Source organism: Gigantopelta aegis, chromosome 1 (genome assembly GCF_016097555.1).
Source record: "Gigantopelta aegis isolate Gae_Host chromosome 1, Gae_host_genome, whole genome shotgun sequence".
NCBI lineage: Eukaryota > Metazoa > Mollusca > Gastropoda > Neomphalida > Peltospiridae > Gigantopelta > Gigantopelta aegis.
The window spans coordinates 3,489,039-3,505,533 of NC_054699.1; the positions used below are offsets into that span (position 1 = coordinate 3,489,039).

Here is a 16,495-nt window from a genome sequence, read left to right on the forward strand (position 1 = left end):
AGAAATTTATATTTTGATTGTCCTTTCTCTAGCTTTGCTTTATATATTTTCACACCAAGAACTAACGATAATCTATTTCATCCTTGATATCGATTTTTATTGTTTAGGGGGAAAACGTACTGTAAAAAATGCTCGAATTAAAGACTTGCCAATTCCTAGCAAGTTAAAAACACAAATCTACAAATTAAAGACTAAATATGTCTCAACAGTATTATATTTGTGCCCATATAACAAATTACATAATCTTGAGAAGAACTTATCATGGCGTTTCTGCAAATAATAATGCTTAACTGTCAGGGGCTCGGGGACAAGGAGAAACTAAGGGATGTATTAAATTACTTAAAAAGTAAATCATTTAGCATTTACTGCTTACAAGATACACCCTTCACGTCAGACTTAGAGCCATATATAGAGACGCAGTGGGGGTTTAAATGAATATTTAGTTCTTATACTGGAAACGCTCGAGGTGTGGCTATAATGTTCAATAACAATTTCGAATATAAGATACATGGTATAAGAAAAGATAACTCGGGAAACTATATCATAATCGATTTAACAATAGAGAGGGAGAGAATTACCCTTGTGAACATATATGGACCAAATGCAGATAACGATCATTTTTATCAATATATTTTAGACTGTATTGAAGAATTCCAAAATGAAAAATATATAATTTGTGGAGATTTTAATTTAGTACTAAATCAAGATCTGGATACAAAAAATATAAACACGTAAATCATCCGAAATGCCGGAATTTTTTTTTTGAAAACATGGAAGCATTTGATTTAAAAGACCCATTTAAAGAATTATACCCTAATCTCCGTAGATATACATGGAAGAAGAAAACACCTTTAAAACAAGCTAGATTGGATTTCTTCTTAATATCCAATAATCTTATGTCTATGGTGGAAAAAGTCACAATTGAAAATAGTTACCGTTCGGATCATGCAGGAGTAGTTTTAAGGATAAAAATATGTCAAATAGTAAGAGGTAAAGGGCTGTGGAAATTCAATAACTCTTTGCTTTTAAACAAAGAATATGTTAAATTAGTTAAAGAAACTATTATAAAAGTAACCCGCCAATATGCTGTACCAGTGTATAATTTGGACAATATAGATTAAATATCCAAAGAAGAAATACATCTTATGATAAATAATCAACTCTTCTTAGAAACATTACTTATGGAAATAAGGGGCGAAAGTATATCTTTTTCTGCGTATAAGAAGAAAAAAAGAACCGAATTAGAACAAAATATATGCGATGAAATTAAATCTTTAGAGGAGAACGAAAATACAATTGACTGGGAAAAAATCGAAAGTAAAAAGTCTGAATTATTTGAATTGCGAAAAGAAAAACTCAAAGGTCATTATATTAGGTCAAGGTCAAAGTGGATAGAAGAGGGCGAAAAGCCAACTAAGTATTTTTGCAATTTAGAATCTCGGAATTATTTTAGCAAATTAATATCAAAAATTAAGTTGGACAATGGAACAGAGGTTACGGATCAGAAAGAAATCTTAAAAGAAACAAAGACGTTGTCACGGTACATGCTCTTAATTTGTTTCGCCTGTGGCGATTTTAATTGTGTTAGAGGGCCGTGTGCAGTTTATTGCCCGTAGCCCAGGTGGACAACTTGTTACGTAAGACTTCTGCGCGACCATCTCGATCTGGCGTTCCAATATGCACTTAGCCCCGCTGTGGAGGCCATGTGGCGAGTAGTTACGTAATACCTCTGCGAGTGCGGGTTTTACAACTGCGATTTGGCGACGATGGCGTCAGTAGTCTGACGATCAGAGAGAAATATACCGAGGTAGAATATGAGATGATACGTGAGGTGCCGCTTTGTTCCCCCGGGCCAATTCTGATTTTGGAATAAATAGCTAGAATTTAGAGAGATCTAGGAGAACGATTAGGAAGGCTCCGGAGGAACGTTAGTCCGTTTGGACTTTGGTAAATATCATTTCTGCTCTGTGTATAACCTTGATGTGATTGATGTGACTTAAATATTTTAATACTGTATTATACCAATATTCTTTAGACAGTGTCTTCGGTCATCTGACGAAGTAAATCGTATACTTATTGTTCTAACATTATATGAGTATTTGGTAATATAAAGCTTAGCCAGTCATCCTAGAAGACCCTAGGTACACTGTAGGTTATTGTCTTTATTGTGATAAGTATTAATTCTGTGTTACAAGATTACTGAAAGAGTAGTTAGGGTTAATTAAAAATTAACCCGTTAGGAATAGAGCTGTAATTCCTTTATTAATTAAGTTCCTCAAGAAGCGTTCTAAATTATCACACGTTACTGAACGAGTAGTAAGGGTTAATTATAAATTAACCAGTTAGGAATGGTGTTGTAATTCCTTTATTAATTAACTTCTCCTGTAAGCGTTTCTCAATTATCACACGTGCGGGTGTGGTGTAACGGTGAAGTGATTCGCATATTGTGTAACTAGACACCTAGAGATTAACTAATTAAGTGATCAGTTCTGGGTTGTTATTATTGTTGTTATTAATTTTGCTACTACGGCTGTACATTTGTCAGCGTAGATTAATACAGATTCCAAAGTGTATTGTGTTTTTGTTGTGTTTTCTAGAGAACTAACGTGCTATATTATATATACTTATATAAGATCGTATCTCTGATCATACCTAGAGACGAGCCATACTAGGTTTAACAGCCTGTTACAGAGAGATCTAATAGATATACAGTTAGGAGAGATTTTGATAATCGTGTTTTACTCAGTTACGGGAATTATAGAATCCCCGTGACAGACGTTTTACCAACATCTTTACTCCATCTTGGCAAAATGATGATGACATTATTGAAAGACTATCTCACTTTAGTTTAAATAAATTAACTGATGAAGAAACTGAAGAATTAGAAGGTGAAATAAAATATTCTGAAGTTTTAGCATTTCTTAAAACAATGAAAAATTACAAGAGCCCCGGATCAGATGGATTTACAGCCGAATTCTTTAAATCCGTTTGGATCGATATAGGAAATTATGTAGTTAGATCTATTAATTATAGCTATACCATTAAAGAAATGTCTCATGTACAAAAGCTAGGCATTATAACATGTATCCCAAAACCAAATAAACCAAAAGAATTCTTACAAAATTGGCGACCTTTAACTCTTTTAAACTGTACTTATAAAATGGCATCGAGGTGTATTGGAAACAGAATTAAAAGTGTTTTGGACAAATTGATTGATAAAGACCAAGCTGGTTTCATAAAAGGAAGATATATTGGAGAAAATATTAGATTAATTTATGACATCATGTCATACACTGAAGAACATGATATTCCTGGATTGCTGTTATTAATTGACTTTGAAAAAGTCTTCGATTCTTTACCTTGGTCCTTTATATATAAAGTGTTAGATATATTTAATTTCAAATCATCTATTAAAAACTGGATAAAAACGTTTTACAATAACTCCCTCTCTAGTGTCATACAAAATGGATTTTTATCTGAATCTTTTAAATTAGAAAGGTTGTAGACAAGGTGATCCTTTATCACCTGATATATTTATTTTATGTGCTGAAATACACAGCTGAGTGGCTAAGTAGCTGAGTTGGCGATCATGTGACGCAACGTCACGATATAGGTCGGCGAACTTAGAATTCTGCTGTCCGGAGTTTGCCGAAGCTTAGCTGAATGTGGGTGCTGACGGGTTTCTTTCTGTAGTGTGTGTATTAGTGATTAATATCTGATTTTTTTTTAATCAAGTAACTCGAAAATGGTCGATGTAAATGTATTTGACGTTAAACATAGGATTGTTGTGGTATTAGAGCGGAAATCTTTGACAACGTTTTGATTGTTGACAATTACCAAATAAATACATAGCTTGGTCTCTGACTGTAATGAGAGCGTGTTTATGTCCAAATGTCCGTCTAGCTCTCTTACAGTCAGAGTACTCGGGCTATGGTACAGCCAATGTGAAAACTTCGTTAACAGACGATATTGAAATTACATATAGTTGGAAGTGAACGACGGTGAAATTCATCAAACATTTTTTCAGAAAAAAAAAATAAAAAAATAAGATAAAAATAAAGTCAATCTCGCTTACGTGCATGAAACAGTGGGCAGACCTGGCACTGGCTAGTATGTATTGATGTATGAATATTTATATATTGTATGTATGTCGAGGTTGACGGTTACATACATAGATATGTATATATGTATGTATGTATGTATGTATGTATGTTTTAGTACATCATCAGAAAAGAACCGCTAACTATGCTAAATAACTGCTAAATATGACGTCATATATATATATATATATATATATATATATATATATATATATATATATATAATGGGGGAAAACCTCTACTTGTCTTAAATAATATAAATATATATTTTTATACAACTAAAAAGGTCTTATACCTGTTTTATGGGCTAAAGGTATATATATATATATATATATATATATATATATATATATATATATATATATATATATATATATATATATATATGTATGTATGTATGTATGTATGTATGTATATATGTATATATATATATATGTATGTATGTATGAATAAAAATTGTATTATGCGAGCTTCTGGCGAGCATAATACATTATTCCTAATATACATACATACATACATACATACATACATACATACATACTACATATACACTCACTTGTGGAAATAGAAAAACAGAGACTAAAACTGGATCAAGATATATTGGATGTGCAAAAACGTCTACTAGAAGTAGAAGAGGAAAGATTGAAAATTGAAAAATAAGGAATGGAAAAGGTCACCAAAAATACAGCATGAACGATTAATCAAATCACAAATTACAAAGTTATTATGAACAGGTTGAATAAGTTACGTTTTGTTAAATGCTATATGTGGCACCGGTAGTGTTAAATGTGTTTATATTAAAATGTCAAAATTCAAAGTATTTGATTTTTGTTTTTTAATTTTACTAAAATAAAAGGTGTTCATCCATCCAAACCAACATTCATTCATTCAGTCATTCATATATACATACATACATACATACATACATATATACTTACATGCATACGCGCGCGCGTGTGTGTATTTATACAAATGTATGCATAAGAAACATGCAATGCATACCCACAGACAGACAAACGGACACTTAAAATACATTTTATATTACAACTTTTAAAAATCAAATTCGAATACAATTACAATTTATTGAATTAAACAACCAATCAAGACAATTAATTTTAAAGGAACACTATATTAACACGGTTGTTGTTTGTTTTTGTTTTTTTGGGTGGTTTTTTTTTTTGGGGGGGGGGTTGGGGGCAGGAGGGGTAATAAATGGAATATCAAATTCACTTCTATGTTTTATTGAATTTAAGTCCTTCGTGAAATAAATATCCTGGGGGGGTGGGAGGGGGGAGTTAATAAATATAATATAAAATTCGCTACGATGTGTTAACAAGTTTAAGTTCTTCGTGAAATAAGTTTCCTTTGTCACTGAAGCTCGTATCAAAGAAACATTATTTCGTACGGGACTTGATAATACATAGCTCGTTTAATATCCTCCATATACTGTGACGTGCTTTGTCTGGAACTCGCCCCCACCCCACTCCCCTCACACCACCCACCCCCAGTACTAGATACGACGTGGAAATTACCTTGTCTCAGTTCCAGAGTAACGTTTTCCCCTCTTTCCTTTCTGCGTTTCCTTTTCTTTTTTGTTTTGTTTTCACAAATTCAGTATGTCGAACCAGTTAACAAGCTTAGTGTTGTTTTGTTTTCACAAATTCAGTATGTCGAACCAGTTAACAAGAACGTATCATTAATTAATAACGCCCAGCAACCCAGCTGCTGCTGTGAGGGAAGTTTACTGTGTTTCTCCGCTAAATATATTAGTTCACATTTAAATGGTTTATATAATATACGAGTATATACCAGTTTTGCTTGCTAAATCTGACGTAAGTCATTTCCCATTTGTAGGTTTTCGGGTATTAGGGAAAATGAGAATTCCCTGAAATTACTTTTTGTTTTTCTTTCACTTTGTTTTTCCAGGAAAAAGCCTACTGTGTTATTACAAGATGGTTGCTGGCGTGGCGGTCTATTTTTAGATTTATGACGCACCATCCGTCTAAATATAGCCTAGTTATCCCTCTGTCTGTGACTTGACCAAAAAAAAAAAAAAAGTCGGGACCCTCTTTGCTAAACGTCCTGCACACGCGCTTGCAGTGGTTCTGTATACGGTAGCTCCATAACCCTCCCCCCCCCCCCCTCCCAATAACAATACAAAACAAATACAAATAAACCATATAATATATAACATGTCCGTCACGAGTCACCCTGCCCCGTTTTAATCGCCAACTCATGTGGGTTTCTAAACCGGTGGTAGCAGGATTTAGCTCAGTCGGTTGAATTTTTTATTTTATTTTGTTTAACGACACCACTAGACCACATTGATTTACTAATCATCGGCTAGTGGATGTCAAACATTTGGTAATTTACCAATGTGATCTAGTGGCGTCGTTAAACCAAACAAACTTTAACTTTCTTTGCGAGACGTACCTGGAATTCCCAGCGATCACGTCATAGTTCCTGGGTTTCCCCACTACAATACAATGGATACGGTCATAATTCCGAAGAATTATAATTAATAATACTTTAGAACTTATTAGAATAAGTTTACATTTAAAGTCTATTTTAGAACTTAATCAAGTCATCAGTATCCGGTAAAGTCAGGGAATATTTTGTTTTCAAAATCTTGATTAGCAATATGTGTAGTCCATTTAAAATTGATTTAGCAACTACTGTTTAATGTTTTAAAATAGAGTAGCAGTCTCTGAAACTCGTGTAGCGAATTGCGATACTGAACAACATGTTCCTTTTGCACGCCACTTCCATATTTTACAGTTTTAACTAGCATGGATACACTGACATAATGTTTTGGTTTATTTACTACTTTAACCTCGCCAGGGAACTGACTTCTGTCATATTCCACATCACTCTAGACTGAACATGGTGACGAATGTAACATTTCTTGTTATTATTCAGGTGTGGAGAAAGAACCACTGTACTGCAGTCGTCACATGTGTAAAACTAGTAGTCTTAAACTAGCAGCAACACTCGATTCAGCTGATGACAGTTGCCATTAAAATAGTCTATTTTTAGCATCACAGTTACCTAACCTGCACGTATACATCGGGTGGCCCTCTTTAAAACCAACAACACCGAAAACCCTACTGAATACAGAATTATTTAAAAACACCGAAAACCCTACTGAATATAGAATTATTTAAAAACACCGAAAACCCTACTGAATATAGAATTATTTAAAAGGTATGACGACTGTAACTTTGATAGTTCACACCCAGTACTATATGGATATTTGTCACCTTCAGACAAAATTGAATGCCCATAGGTTAAATATTAAAATAACAATAGGTTCAATATTGTAAGTTAAAAAAAACAACCGCGACGCCAAAAGCTAAGTGTCTTGCCAGAAAACGACAACCCTACTGAATATGGAAGTGTCTAAAAAGAATGGGGACTTTATTTTAATATTTTACACTCATAACTATATGGATATTTTCAACATTCGTTGACAACTGTAGGACTTTAGGTCAAAAGTTGGTAAAATAGCAACAGATTCAAAAGCTAAATGATATTTGATCTACCTTTGTTTACTTAAATAGGTGGTCAATGTGTCCACCCTCTTGATCGTACATTGTCCTCTAACGTGTTTTGTTTTTCACGAGTAAATCAGTTTCCTGATTTCTTCCAATGTGATTTCTTTCCGGGTTTTTTAAAAATAATTTAGTTCATTTGTTAGAGTCTGCGAACAAAAAACAACACAACAACAAACATACAAGCAATAAAAAAACACACCAAAAAAACAAAACAAAACCAAAACCCACAAACCCTCACAATAATAATAATTTAAAAAAAATGAACAGAAAATAAAAAAAATAAAAAAACAAAGCCGGCGTAGATCTAATATCCGCAGAAGATAGATTTGTTTATGTTTATGATACTGTCGAAAAAAAAAAAATTCATTAAATTTATTTATGTGTGTTGATTAAATTATAACATATATATAATATATATATATATATATATATATATATATATATATATATATATATATATATATATATATATATAAGGGTGCTTTACCATGATGTTACCGTTTATTGATGCTGTGTCCGTTCACTAGCCCCGAATCCTACATCCATATATATATATATATATATATATATATATATATATATATATATATTATAGTGATTAAAACGGTGAAAGTATGCAGAACAAAACAGTGACATTTAAAAACTAAATCAGTTTATTGCGTTGTGTATTAAAGGTATATTTTTTGTTTTGATCTACATCTTACTTATTAAATGGCGTTATACAAACACTGGTCGATTGGTCCAACATTTTCTTTTTCTGTTTTACAGTTACAGACAAAAATTAAAAAAATTCTGTGATTTTTCTTTCTTCTCTTAAATTTAATATAAAAACTATAGTGACGTCCCAAAGTATTATCACAGTTGCAGCACATGTGACGTCAATGGTGGAAACGCCGTGACAACAGAGGGCGTACTAAAATATTATTTTTGAAATTCAATACGAATCCATTGCTATCAGGTTATGTTTCATGGCGCCATTCTAAACAGCTGTAAAACATGGGTGTATTTTAATGTTTGACTCTTCCCAAGTCCAAATGTAATTTATAACTTATGTAACTTATAAGATGTGGTGTTTCTATGTTAACATTTTGTTTAATCAGTGTTTCACGTCTATCAGATTTATTTCTTATTTCCAAATCACATCACCTAAGCTTCAACTTCTTGTTTTACTGTGAAAACACCGTGAATCAGGTATCTTGATACGTATCGTATCATGGGCTATGTATCTTGATACGTATCGTATCGTGGGCAATGTATCGTGAAACGTGTCGTATCGTGAGTTAGATATCGTGATACGTATTGTTTCGTGGGCTATGTATCGTGATACGTATCGTGTCGTGGGCTATGTATCGTGACACGTATCATATCGTGTGCTATGTATCGTGAAACGTATCGCATCGTGAGTTAGGTATCGTGATACGTATCGTGTATTGGGTTATGTATCGCGATACGTATCGTATCGTGGGCTATGTATCGTGACACGTATCGTATCGTGAGCTATGTATCGTGATACGTATCGTATCGTGGGCTATGTATCGTGATACGTATCGTTTCGTGGGCCATGTATCGTGATGCGTATCGTTTCGTGGGCCATGTATCGTGATACGTATCGTATCGTGGGCTATGTATCGTGATACGTATCGTTTCGTGGGCTATGTATCGTGATACGTATCGTTTCGTGGGCCATGTATCGTGATACGTATCGTATCGTGGGCCATGTATTGTGATGCGTATCGTATCGTGGGCCATGTATCGTGATGCGTATCGTATCGTCGGCTATGTATCGTGATACGTATCGTATTGTGGGCTATTTATCGTGATGCGTATGGTTTCGTGGGCTATGTATCGTGAAACGTATCGCATCGTGAGTTAGGTATCGTGATACGTATCGTTTCTTGGGCTATGTATCGTGATACGTATCGTTTCTTGGGCTATGTATCGTGATACGTGTTGTATCGTGGGCTATGTATCGTGATACGTATCGTATCGTGGGCCATGTATCGTGATGCGTATCGTTTCGTGGGCCATGTATCGTGATACGTATCGTATCGTGAGCCATGTATCGTGATACGGATCGTATCATGGGCTATGTATCGTGATACGTATCGTATCGTGGGCTATGTATCGTGATACGTATCGTTTCGTGGGCCATGTATCATGATACGTATCGCATCGTGAGCCATGTATCGTGATATGTATCGTATCGTGGGCTATGTATCGTGATACGTATCGTATCGTGGGCTATGTATCGTGATACGTATCGTTTCGTGGGCTATGTATCGTGATACGTGTCGTATCGTGGGCCATGTATCGTGATACGTATCGTATCGTGGGCCATGTATCGTGATGCGTATCGTTTCGTGAGCCATGTATCGTGATGCGTATCGTATCGTGGGCCATGTATCGTGATACGTATCGTATCGTGAGCTATGTATCGTGATGCGTATCGTATCGTGGGCTATGTATCGTGATACGTATCGTATTGTGGTTATGTATCGTGATACGTATCGTATTGTGGCTATGTATCGTGATACGTATTGTATCGTGGGCTATGTATTGTGATACGTATCGTATTGTGGTTATGTATCGTGATACGTATCGTATCGTGGGCTACGTATCGTGAAACGTATCTTGAGTTAAGTATCGTGATACGTATCGTATCGTGGGCTATGTATCGTGATACGTATCGTATTGTGGTTATGTATCGTGATACGTATCGTATTGTGGCTATGTATCGTGATACGTATTGTATCGTGGGCTATGTATTGTGATACGTATCGTATTGTGGTTATGTATTGTGATACGTATCGTATTGTGGTTATGTATCGTGATACGTATCGTATCGTGGGCTACGTATCGTGAAACGTATCTTGAGTTAAGTATCGTGATACGTATCGTTTCTTGGGCTATGTATCGTGATACGTATCGTATCGTGGGCTATGTATCGTGATACGTATCGTATAATGCACTATGTATCGTAATACGTATGTATCGCGAGACAGGTGTATCATAACACTCTTAGTCATGATGGAAACGCTGTAGGAGTTCATTTTGACTTTACTTGGTATCAAAGGATCTACAAATAACTCGATGAGTTATGCTGAACGTGGTCGTGTTCCGTTAAGAGTTCATATGTTATTCAATATAATATGGTATTGGCACAGACTTTTTAACAGAAATAACTGCATACTGAAAGCTTGTTATTTATACTTGTATAATTGAGGAACACGGTGAACAAAACTGGACTTAAATGTGAAACATGAATTGTTTGTTATGGTTTTGGTGAATTGTGGATTAACCAACATATAGATTATAAAATGTCTAGGAGTTTCGGGGGGTATACTAGGGTGTGCACTTTACGGTCGCCCGATCGCCCATGGCGAATCAAAATAACGTCGGGCAAGTCAAAATCTTATCACGTGTCGCCCGCATGGCGACCGAAAATTTCCGCATATTATACCTTCCTACCGCTCCCGTTGAGTCGGCAATGGATACAGTTGTTGCCGCGGCTGCTAAGCGGAAAGCCGTCACACCGCCTGCCAAGTCGAAGCCGCTTGCTCCAACAATCCCCCCGTCTGCTGCAGAGGAGGACGTAGACCCGTGGGAGTTGGCCTTGGGGAAACTCAAGAGAAAATTCCGGGAGTACGTCCAAGTGGATACAACAGACACGAAGAAGATGAAGATGCCGGTACAGCAACTAGAAATGGAAGCCACTACCGGATGGGACTCTCTACGAGTTGCACACCCTACGGTGCAACGACGCGACGGAAATTACCGTGACACACCGGCGCCAGCAGATCTTCAGACAAGCGACTCTTCTACATCAGATGGACAGCCCAACTATCCACTGAATCGTCAAGACGATCTGCGGCGCCGGTTACAACATCGTCATCCAGGACTTGCTCGGCAGGAAGCACCTGATCCCGTCACTGACTGCTGGACCAGTCCTCAACTCTCCGTAGGCGCCAACCTCTCTTAGGACAGGCACCTCCTGTTTTGGGCTTAGTTGGACTTAAAACATTTCGGCCGCAGTTAAAAATGTTATGTTTTTGGGGTGTTTTTTGGGGTAAACAGTCCGACGCATTTTATTTTGGCAGCCCGTCTAAATTGCTCAAATCACCTTAAAACCTTTTCAGTCGAGCACTCTAATTTTACTGTTTGGACTTAAACTTTTTAGCTCATTTTCCTTTCGGTCTTTGACCAACTACTAAATTATAATCTAGCGACCAAATTTAATGAGTAGAATTTTCTTTATTAATTATATTAATTAGAGATGCGCATCAACATTTTAAAGGCCTACTATTTAATTTTTTTATGTAAATTTCAAAATTGTCCCGTTAATTTGTTTCTGTCCCGGGACAAGCCCCTGGCTATCCAGAGACAGGCCCCGGGACGGACATGCTCGAAACTCTAGTGGTATATGAGCATGTAAAAATTATTCGCACTCGCACTCGCACTCAAACCACTGGTATGATTTTGCAAGTAAAGTTTTGATTGGTCGAATGAAAGGTCAACTGGACATGAGCTCCAACGGGGTGCTGTTAGATCCACAGGTGATGCTAATTAACCAGTGGAACTAATTTTAATTATGATTGACTGATTGACACACAGTGCACAAATGTTGCGTTGATAAATGCATAGATACATCGCTTGAAGATCACAGATAACGGTTTTGCCGTTTTGCTTTATTCATATATCGTCAACATATGTGCTAGTATTATTTTGAAACGACAACAATTACACGCGGTAACTTAATGCTTATTTTAATACAATTACTGCATTGCCATCTGTATGAGATTCAAGTGAGCAGTCATTGTCTTGGTAATGCTTGGCAGCAAAAACTAAACACAAATGACAATTTTAGCCGTGTCTGAGGTATGAGTAGAAAATGAGTTCTAGTGGTGCATTAGGTATAGGGGAATGTGCGGTCATTGTCTCCATTCCAGAATACAGTGCTTACTTGATGCGCCATAAGATCTAGGATCGATCCCCGTTTGTGAGTCCATTGGGCTATTTCTCATTCCAGCCAATACTCCACAACTGGTGTAACAAAGGCCGTGGTATGTACTATCCTGTCTGTGGGATGGTGCATATAAACGAACCCTTGCTGCTAATCGAAAAGAGTAGCACATGAAGTGGCAACAGCAGGTTTCCTCTCTCAAAATCTCTGTGGTCCTTAACCATATGTCCAACGTCGTATAACCAAGAACAAAACGTGTTGAGTGCGTTGTTAAATAAAACATTTCCTTCCTTCCTTCCATTCCAGAATTACTCGATATTTACTACTTACAGTAACTCAATCGACTAATTGTAATGGGGACCCATACAACCCCAATACCCACCCTTACTGCCCTTAAACCGATTTTTTTCGTGATGATATTGGCTATCACATCAGTTCCTAACTCTACCCATACCCCAATAGGGTGTCAGCCGATTTTCATAGTGATGGCTATGTCACATCATTTAGGGTTCTGTCTGTAGTGATGATGTCACATCATTTACTTCTGTCTGTAGATGGAGCCTAAAAATAGGCGACAACTAATTGTAATGGGGACCCATACAACCCCAATACCCACCCTGACTGCCCTTAAACCAATTTTCGTGATGATATTGGCTATGTAGTACCTAACTCTACCCTATAATAGGGTGTCAGCCATGCATAGTGATTGATGTCACATCATTTAGCTCTGTCTGTAGATGGAGCCTAAATATAGTCAACAACTAATTGTAATGGGGACCCATACAACCCCAATACCCACCCTTACTGCCCTTAAACCGATTTTCGTGATGATATTGGCTATATAGTTCCTAACTCTACCTTATAATAGGGTGTCAGCCATGCTTAGTGATTGATGTCACATCATTTACTTCTGTCTGTAGATGGAGCCTAAAAATAGGCAACAACTAATTGTAATGGGGACCCATACAACCCCAATACCCACCCTTACTGCCCTTAAACCGATTTTCGTGATGATATTGGCTATATAGTACCTAACTCTACCCTATATTAGGGTGTCAGCCATGCATAGTGATTGATGTCACATCATTTACTTCTGTCTGTAGATGGAGCCTAAAAATAGGTGACGACTAATTGTAATGGGGACCCATACAACCCCAATACCCACCCTTACTGCCCTTAAACCGATTTTCGTGATGATATTGGCTATGTAGTACCTAACTCTACCCTATAATAGGGTGTCAGCCATGCATAGTGATTGATGTCACATCATTTACTTCTGTCTGTAGATGGAGCCTAAAAATAGGTGACGACTAATTGTAATGGGGACCCATACAACCCCAATACCCACCCTTACTGCCCTTAAACCGATTTTCGTGATGATATTGGCTATATAGTACCTAACTCTACCCTATAATAGGGTGTCAGCCATGCATAGTGATTGATGTCACATCATTTAGTTCTGTCTGTAAGTGAAGCCTGAAAATAGGCGACGACTAATTGTAATGGGGACCCATACAACCCCAATACCCACCCTTACTGCCCTTAAACCGATTTTCGTGATGATATTGGCTATATAGTACCTAACTCTACCCTATAATAGGGTGTCAGCCATGCATAGTGATTGATGTCACATCATTTACTTCTGTCTGTAGATGGAGCCTAAAAATAGGCGACGACTAATTGTAATGGGGACCCATACAACCCCAATACCCACCCTTACTGCCCTTAAACCGGTTTTCATGATGATATTGGCTATATAGTTCCTCACTCTACCTTATAGTAGGGTGTCAGCCATGCATAGTGATTGATGTCACATCATTTACTTCTGTCTGTAGATGGAGCCTAAAAATAGGCAACAACTAATTGTAATGGAGACCCATACAACCCCAATACCCACCCTGACTGCCCTTAAACCGATTTTCGTGATGATATTGGCTATGTAGTACCTAACTCTACCCTATAATAGGGTGTCAGCCATGCATAGTGATTGATGTCACATCATTTACTTCTGTCTGTAGATGGAGCCTAAATATAGTCAACAACTAATTGTAATGGGGACCCATACAACCCCAATACCCACCCTTACTGCCCTTAAACCGATTTTCGTGATGATATTGGCTATATAGTACCTAACTCTACCGTATAATACGGTATTAGCCACACATAGTGACTGATGTCACATCATTTACTTCTGTCTGTAGATGGAGCCTAAAAATAGGCGACGACTAATTGTAATGGGGACCCATACAACCCCAATACCCACCCTTACTGCCCTTAAACCGATTTTCGTGATGATATTGGCTATATAGTACCTAACTCTACCCTATAATAGGGTGTCAGCCATGCATAGTGATTGATGTCACATCATTTACTTCTGTCTGTAGATGGAGCCTAAAAATAGGCGACGACTAATTGTAATGGGGACCCATACAACCCCAATACCCACCCTTACTGCCCTTAAACCGATTTTCATGATGATATTGGCTATATAGTACCTAACTCTACCCTATAATAGGGTGTCAGCCATGCATAGTGATTGTCACATCATTTACTTCTGTCTGTAGATGGAGCCTAAAAATAGGCGACGACTAATTGTAATGGGGACCCATACAACCCCAATACCCACCCTTACTGCCCTTAAACCGATTTTCGTGATGATATTGGCTATATAGTACCTAACTCTACCCTATATTAGGGTGTCAGCCATGCATAGTGATTGATGTCACATCATTTACTTCTGTCTGTAGATGGAGCCTAAAAATAGGCAACAACTAATTGTAATGGAGACCCATACAACCCCAATACCCACCCTTACTGCCCTTAAACCGATTTTCGTGATGATATTGGCTATATAGTACCTAACTCTACCCTATATTAGGGTGTCAGCCATGCATAGTGATTGATGTCACATCATTTACTTCTGTCTGTAGATGGAGCCTAAAAATAGGCAACAACTAATTGTAATGGGGACCCATACAACCCCAATACCCACCCTTACTGCCCTTAAACCGATTTTCGTGATGATATTGGCTATATAGTACCTAACTCTACCCTATAATAGGGTGTCAGCCATGCATAGTGATTGATGTCACATCATTTAGTTCTGTCTGTAGATGGAGCCTAAAAATAGGTGACGACTAATTGTAATGGGGACCCATACAACCCCAATACCCACCCTTACTGCCCTTAAACCGATTTTCGTGATGATATTGGCTATATAGTACCTAACTCTACCGTATAATAGGGTGTCAGCCATGCATAGTGATTGATGTCACATCATTTAGTTCTGTCTGTAAATGGAGCCTAAAAATAGGCGACGACTAATTGTAATGGGGACCCATACAACCCCAATACCCACCCTTACTGCCCTTAAACCGATTTTCGTGATGATATTGGCTATATAGTACCTAACTCTACCCTATAATAGGGTGTCAGCCATGCATAGTGATTGATGTCACATCATTTACTTCTGTCTGTAGATGGAGCCTAAAAATAGGTGACGACTAATTGTAATGGGGACCCATACAACCCCAATACCCACCCTTACTGCCCTTAAACCGATTTTCGTGATGATATTGGCTATATAGTACCTAACTCTACCCTATAATAGGGTGTCAGCCATGCATAGTGATTGATGTCACATCATTTACTTCTGTCTGTAGATGGAGCCTAAAAATAGGTAATTGTAAGACCCATACAACCCCAATACCCACCCTTACTGCCCGTAAACCAATTTTCGTGATGATATTGGCTATAGTACCTAACTCTACCCTATAATAGGGTGTCAGCCATGCATAGTGATTGATGTCACATCATTTAGTTCTGTCTGTAAGTGAAGCCTGAAAATAGGCGACGACTAATTGTAATGGGGACCCATACAA

The 16,495-nt window shown here is 37.2% G+C and overlaps 1 protein-coding gene across 2 annotated transcripts in view; it reads right to left on the reverse strand.

The window, feature by feature from the left end:
- The window catches only part of LOC121386091 (lymphotoxin-alpha-like), a 10,387-nt gene extending 4,410 nt beyond the window's left edge, over positions 1–5,977 (reverse strand). Inside the window, exon 1 of one of the 2 annotated variants that reach the window (XM_041516921.1) lies at positions 5,633–5,977. The gene's annotated coding sequence lies outside the window, so the exon portion shown is untranslated. The remainder of the gene's footprint in view (positions 1–5,632) is intronic. The other variant, XM_041516987.1, reaches the window with a different exon arrangement.
- Between the last annotated feature and the right edge of the window lie 10,518 nt (positions 5,978–16,495).